The sequence below is a fragment of the Crinia signifera genome, chromosome 8, assembly GCF_055691185.1.
Source record: "Crinia signifera chromosome 8, ASM5569118v1, whole genome shotgun sequence".
In the NCBI taxonomy this organism is placed as follows: Eukaryota; Metazoa; Chordata; class Amphibia; order Anura; family Myobatrachidae; genus Crinia; species Crinia signifera.
Window position 1 is genome coordinate 3736428 of NC_139224.1, and position 5829 is coordinate 3742256.

Here is a 5829-nt window from a genome sequence, read left to right on the forward strand (position 1 = left end):
GCAGCCGCTTGGTGCGAGAAGGTACGGTGAATTGATTCTTCTTCTTTCCGTTCGCACCTATCAGTGCGGGCGGAGGGCATGGGGTGGCGCTGAGGGGTTGCACCCATGGGAATACCCAGCATTTCATGGGCGTTCCCATGGTAATTCGGCGATGACGTGGGTGCGGGCAACTGACGTCAGCAACACCAAAGACGTGTCTTAGATCTGCGAGCGCTTGAAAAATCATGTGATGGTCGGCGACCATCGAATGACCATCGAATGATATTGCCCCTGCACGCAAGGCTGGGAATGGATGTTCATGCTAAACTTCCATTTGCATGCACGCAGGGACATTCAGTGCGAGCGGGGACATTCAATAAGCGAGCGGGGTTATTCAGTGAGCGTGCAGGGGCATTCAGTGACCGTACAGGGGCATTCAGTGTGCGCGCGGGGACATTCAGTGTGCGCGCGGGGACATTCAGTGTGCGAGCGGGGACATTCAGTGTGAGAGCGGGGACATTCAGTGTGCGCGCGGGGACATTCAGTGTGCGCGCGGGGACATTCAGTGTGCGAGCGGGGACATTCAATAAGCGAGCGGGGTTATTCAGTGAGCGTGCAGGGGCATTCAGTGAGTGTACAGGGGCATTCAGTGCGAGCGGGGACATTCAGTGTGCGAGCGTGGGCATTCAGTGCGAGCGGGGACATTCAGTGTGCGAGCGTGGGCATTTAGTGCGAGCGGGGACATTCAGTGTGCGTGCGGGGACATTCAGTGCGAGCGGGGACATTCAGTGTGCGACTGGGGACATTCAGTGAGCGAGCGGGGGCATTCAGTGTGCGAGCGTGGGCATTCAGTGCGTGCGGAGGCATTCAGTGCGTGCGGGGACATTCAGTGCGAGCGGGGACATTCAGTTAACGCGCAGGGGCATTCAGTGAACGCGCGGGGACATTCAGTGTGCTAGCGGGGACATTCAGTGTGCGCACAGGGGCATTCAGTGTGCGCGCGGGGGCATTCAGTGCGTGCGGGGACATTCAGTGCGTGCGGGGACATTCAGTGTGGGAGCGGGGACATTTAGTGTGCGCGCGGGGACATTCAGTGTGCGCGCGGGGACATTCAGTGTGCGCGCGGGGACATTCAGTGTGCGCGCGGGGACATTCAGTGTGCGCGCAGGGACATTCAGTGCGTGCGGGGACATTCAATAAGCGAGCGGGGTTATTCAGTGAGCGTGCAGGGGCATTCAGTGTGCGCGCGGGGACATTCAGTGTGCGCGCGGGGACATTCAGTGTGCGAGCGGGGACATTCAGTGTGAGAGCGGGGACATTCAGTGTGCGCGCGGGGACATTCAGTGTGCGCGCGGGGACATTCAGTGTGCGAGCGGGGACATTCAATAAGCGAGCGGGGTTATTCAGTGAGCGTGCAGGGGCATTCAGTGAGCGTACAGGGGCATTCAGTGCGAGCGGGGACATTCAGTGTGCGAGCGTGGGCATTCAGTGCGAGCGGGGACATTCAGTGTGCGAGCGTGGGCATTTAGTGCGAGCGGGGACATTCAGTGTGCGTGCGGGGACATTCAGTGCGAGCGGGGACATTCAGTGTGCGACTGGGGACATTCAGTGAGCGAGCGGGGGCATTCAGTGTGCGAGCGTGGGCATTCAGTGCGTGCGGAGGCATTCAGTGCGTGCGGGGACATTCAGTGCGAGCGGGGACATTCAGTTAACGCGCAGGGGCATTCAGTGAACGCGCGGGGACATTCAGTGTGCTAGCGGGGACATTCAGTGTGCGCACAGGGGCATTCAGTGTGCGCGCGGGGGCATTCAGTGCGTGCGGGGACATTCAGTGCGTGCGGGGACATTCAGTGTGGGAGCGGGGACATTTAGTGTGCGCGCTGGGACATTCAGTGTGCGCGCGGGGACATTCAGTGTGCGCGCGGGGACATTCAGTGTGCGCGCGGGGACATTCAGTGTGCGAGCGGGGACATTCAGTGTGAGAGCGGGGACATTCAGTGTGCGCGCGGGGACATTCAGTGTGCGAGCGGGGACATTCAGTGTGGGAGCGGGGTTATTCAGTGTGGGAGCGGGGACATTTAGTGTGCGCGCGGGGACATTCAGTGTGCGAGCGGGGACATTCAGTGTGCGAGCGGGGACATTCAGTGTGCGCGCGGGGACATTCAGTGTGCGCGCGGGGACATTCAGTGTGCGAGCGGGGACATTCAGTGTGAGAGCGGGGACATTCAGTGTGCGCGCGGGGACATTTAGTGTGCGCGCGGGGACATTCAGTGTGCGCGCGGGGACATTCAGTGTGCGAGCGGGGACATTCAGTGTGCGCGCGGGGACATTCAGTGTGCGAGCGGGCACATTTAGTGCACGCGCGGAGGCATTCAGTGCGCGAGCGAGGACATTCAGTGTGCGAGCAGGGACATTCAGTGTGTGAGCGGGGGCATTCAGTGTGCGAGCGGGGGCATTCAGTGTGCGAGCGGGGGCATTCAGTGTGCGAGCGGGGGCATTCAGTGTACGCGCGGGAACATTCAGTGTGGGAGCGGGGACATTCAATGAGCGAGCGGGGGCATTCAGTGCGAGTGGGGACATTCAGTGTGCGTGCGGGGGCATTCAATGTGCGAGAGGGGGCATTCAGTGTGCGAGCGGGGTTATTCAGTAAGCGCGCGGGGGCGGGCGTTCCTGCGGGTTCAGGGCGCACAGATGTCTGTGACCCACTAATGTCTCAGCATTTATAGTACAGAGACTATGAGACAATAACTAGTTAATGGGGTGGGTAAGGAAGTGGGTTAAAGGTAACATTTCAGAGAGAAAAACAAAATAATTAAGCCGAAACCTATCGGTTCTGCCAAACTCGGCTGCTGAGTCAGGGTATACGGAGACTTTATTCTGTTTGGAGTCAGGTTGGCTCAGTAAGCTGCGAATATACTGTACGTCACTTACAGAGCGCTATAAATGCCACCACCCCTCTGCGCCAAGCGAATGTCTGCAGCAGAATTGATGTTTCCATTGGGATGCGGGTACACGGGCAAAAAATCCTTCCATGGTCGCCGACCATGAAATGATTTTTCAGGCATTCGCAAACAAAAGCCCAGACCAGAATGGGGCGGGCACTGATGTCATGGCGTCCGCCCCGCGCAGGCTTCACAAAGCCTGCGTTACCATGAGGACCCCCAGCATTTTTCTGGCGTTTTTTCCGGAAATGCTGGCTGTCGCTGTGAAAGTCGCCGTAGGCGTTCCCACGGAGGCCCCACATATGCGTATATTCGCATATACACATGCGCAGAGCCACACAGACGGTCCTCGGAGCGAAGTTGGCTCTCGCGGCACTGGTTGAGACAAAGCATGGAACATAATCAATCTACTGTCTGAATGAATAAATAAATCCACAAACAATGCGCCAAAATATTCCTAAGGGCATTGGCGCAGGTGAGACAGGAATAGAGGTTACGTAAGAAGCTATTTGCAGGAACATTCTGTATATTTATTACAGTATATACATCAGACTTGTGCGGGGGGGGGGGAGGGGTGTCTACTGTTGACAGAGATAATAGGCTCAGAATAGGTGGCCCACATATACCGCTTTCACACTGCACAAATGTCCCGGGTGTTTGCTGAGTCCACCCAGGTGTGCAGTGTGAAATGTGCAGCTTTGTGCTTACACGCTACCCGCTCGAACACCGCCACCCCCCTTGCACGCTAAGTTCCCCGTACACGTGTACTTGCGTGCGGGGAGGAAATCATTCGATAGTCACAGACCATCAAATGATTTCTAAGGTGCACACAAATCTAAGACACTTTGTGGTGTCTTAGATCTGTGGGAAGAGGGCGGACAGCTGACACTTGCACCCGCACCACCGGCATATTTACATTGGAACATTTACATTTTCATAGGAACGCCCATGAAATGCTGGGGTGTTCCCATGGGCACAGCAGGGTTGCCGACCCTCCCGAAATTTCCGGGAGTCTCCCGAAAATCGAGTCCCCCTCCCGGCCCCCCCGGAAGGGTGGGCAACCCTCCCGGATTCAGGGGGGACCCCCGCTGACCCCCGGATCGCGGCATTAAAATGCCCCAATCCTCGGGTCTCAGAGGAGGGGGCGGAGCTAAAATGACACAATCGCATCATTTTAGCCCCGCCCCCTTAACGGAAATCCCTGAATTCGCTGGTTTACCAGCATGGGGGCGGGGCTCAGTGATGTCACGCTTAAGCCCCGCCCTCTGAGCGGCTACTGAAACTCTCCTCTCCGGGCTTCTCCCGGAGAGGAGAATAAGAAAGTCGGAAACCCTGGGGCACAGCCCCTCTCCACCATCACATGCCCCCTGCCCGCACTGCTAGGGGTGAACGGGACGGGGAACAAGCAGTTCGCTGAGCCGGGTCGCACCAAGTGGCAGCATATGTGCAGTCGCTCACTATCGCTATCTAGTTCTCTCTTAGAGGCAAATTCCTTCTCAGATGGACAAAACCATGTGCACTGCAGGGGGGGCAGATGTAACAGGTGCAGAGAGAATTAGATTTGGGTGAGTTATTTTGTTTCTGTGCAACAAAAATACTGACTGCTTTATTTTTACACTGCAATATAGATCTCACTTTGCAGAAAAACCCCACCCAAATCTAATTCTCTCTGCACATGTTACATCTGCCCCACCTGCAGTGCACATGGTTTTGTCCATTTGAGAAGGAATTTGCCTCTAAGAGTGAACTAGAATAAGGGCTAATGATCAGGACTCTCTGCTATGAGCTGTAGTTGGAGCAGAACTGAGAACAGACAAAAGCAAATTCCACTATTGACTTGTGTAGACATTTGTGGTGAACATATATACAAATATAGCGTGCAACCTCCCACTAGTATGCACAGATGTCTACGCAGCCAGCGATGGGATCTACTTCTAGGTGTCCCCACACCTCACAACAAAGTACAAAACACAAATGAAGTGGTCCCTCCGCCGGCGCACACCGAGTTGAGAAATATTACGTCCCTACTGAGTGCATGGCGTTCCTCTTCTCCGCCTCCGAATCGGGGATATATATACTTCACCTGGTTTTTTCCCCCATAGCTTTAAGTATCCTGTCTCTTCTCCCTGTACTGGAAACTGCTTCCTCGGTGTTAACCGTAGGTAGCAAGCAGGAATAGAAGGCACAGAAATTCCGGAATATAGTGTAGTATTTTTTTTAATTAAAAGTTTTCAGACATATAAAAAATAAAATACATATATCACACCAAAACAATGGACCAGGTAATCGGTAGGTAGCAAGTGGATAATTACCCTATGTAGTGGAGAACTGGGTTTAGGCAGCTATGACTGATCGCATTCGGGTGTCAAAGGGTCTCTTGATAGGCCCTGGTACACCTTCTTCGAGATCCAAGGACACAGGTAAAACGTCCACGTTGCTGTCCACTCAATTTCCCTGGGCCCCTCCGACGCGTTTCTACCTCTGCTGAGGTTTAACCTGTGTCCTTGGATCTCAAAGAAGGTGTACTATTTCTCTACTCGGTGTGCGCCGGTGGAGGGACCACTTAATTTGTGTATTCATACACAGTGGTGTAGCTACGTTTTGGGCACCCCCCCGCCATTAGTGGGGGGGGGCGCCCCGCCCGCCCCGCCAAGCACCCCTCTCCCCCCCCAGCCCTGCCGCCCATGCAAACCCCCCCTCAATCCCCCACAGCCTTACCTATCGCGCTGGTCCCGGCGGCTCCGTTCTTCTGCTGAGGACCACCAGAAAATGGCCACCCCCATACAGCAGACAGTTTCAGAGAACTGTGTGCTATATGGGGGCAGCCATTTTGTGGTGGTCCTCAGCAGAAGAACGGAGCCGCCGGGACCAGCGAGATAGGTAAATCTGCGGGGGATTGGGGGGGGGG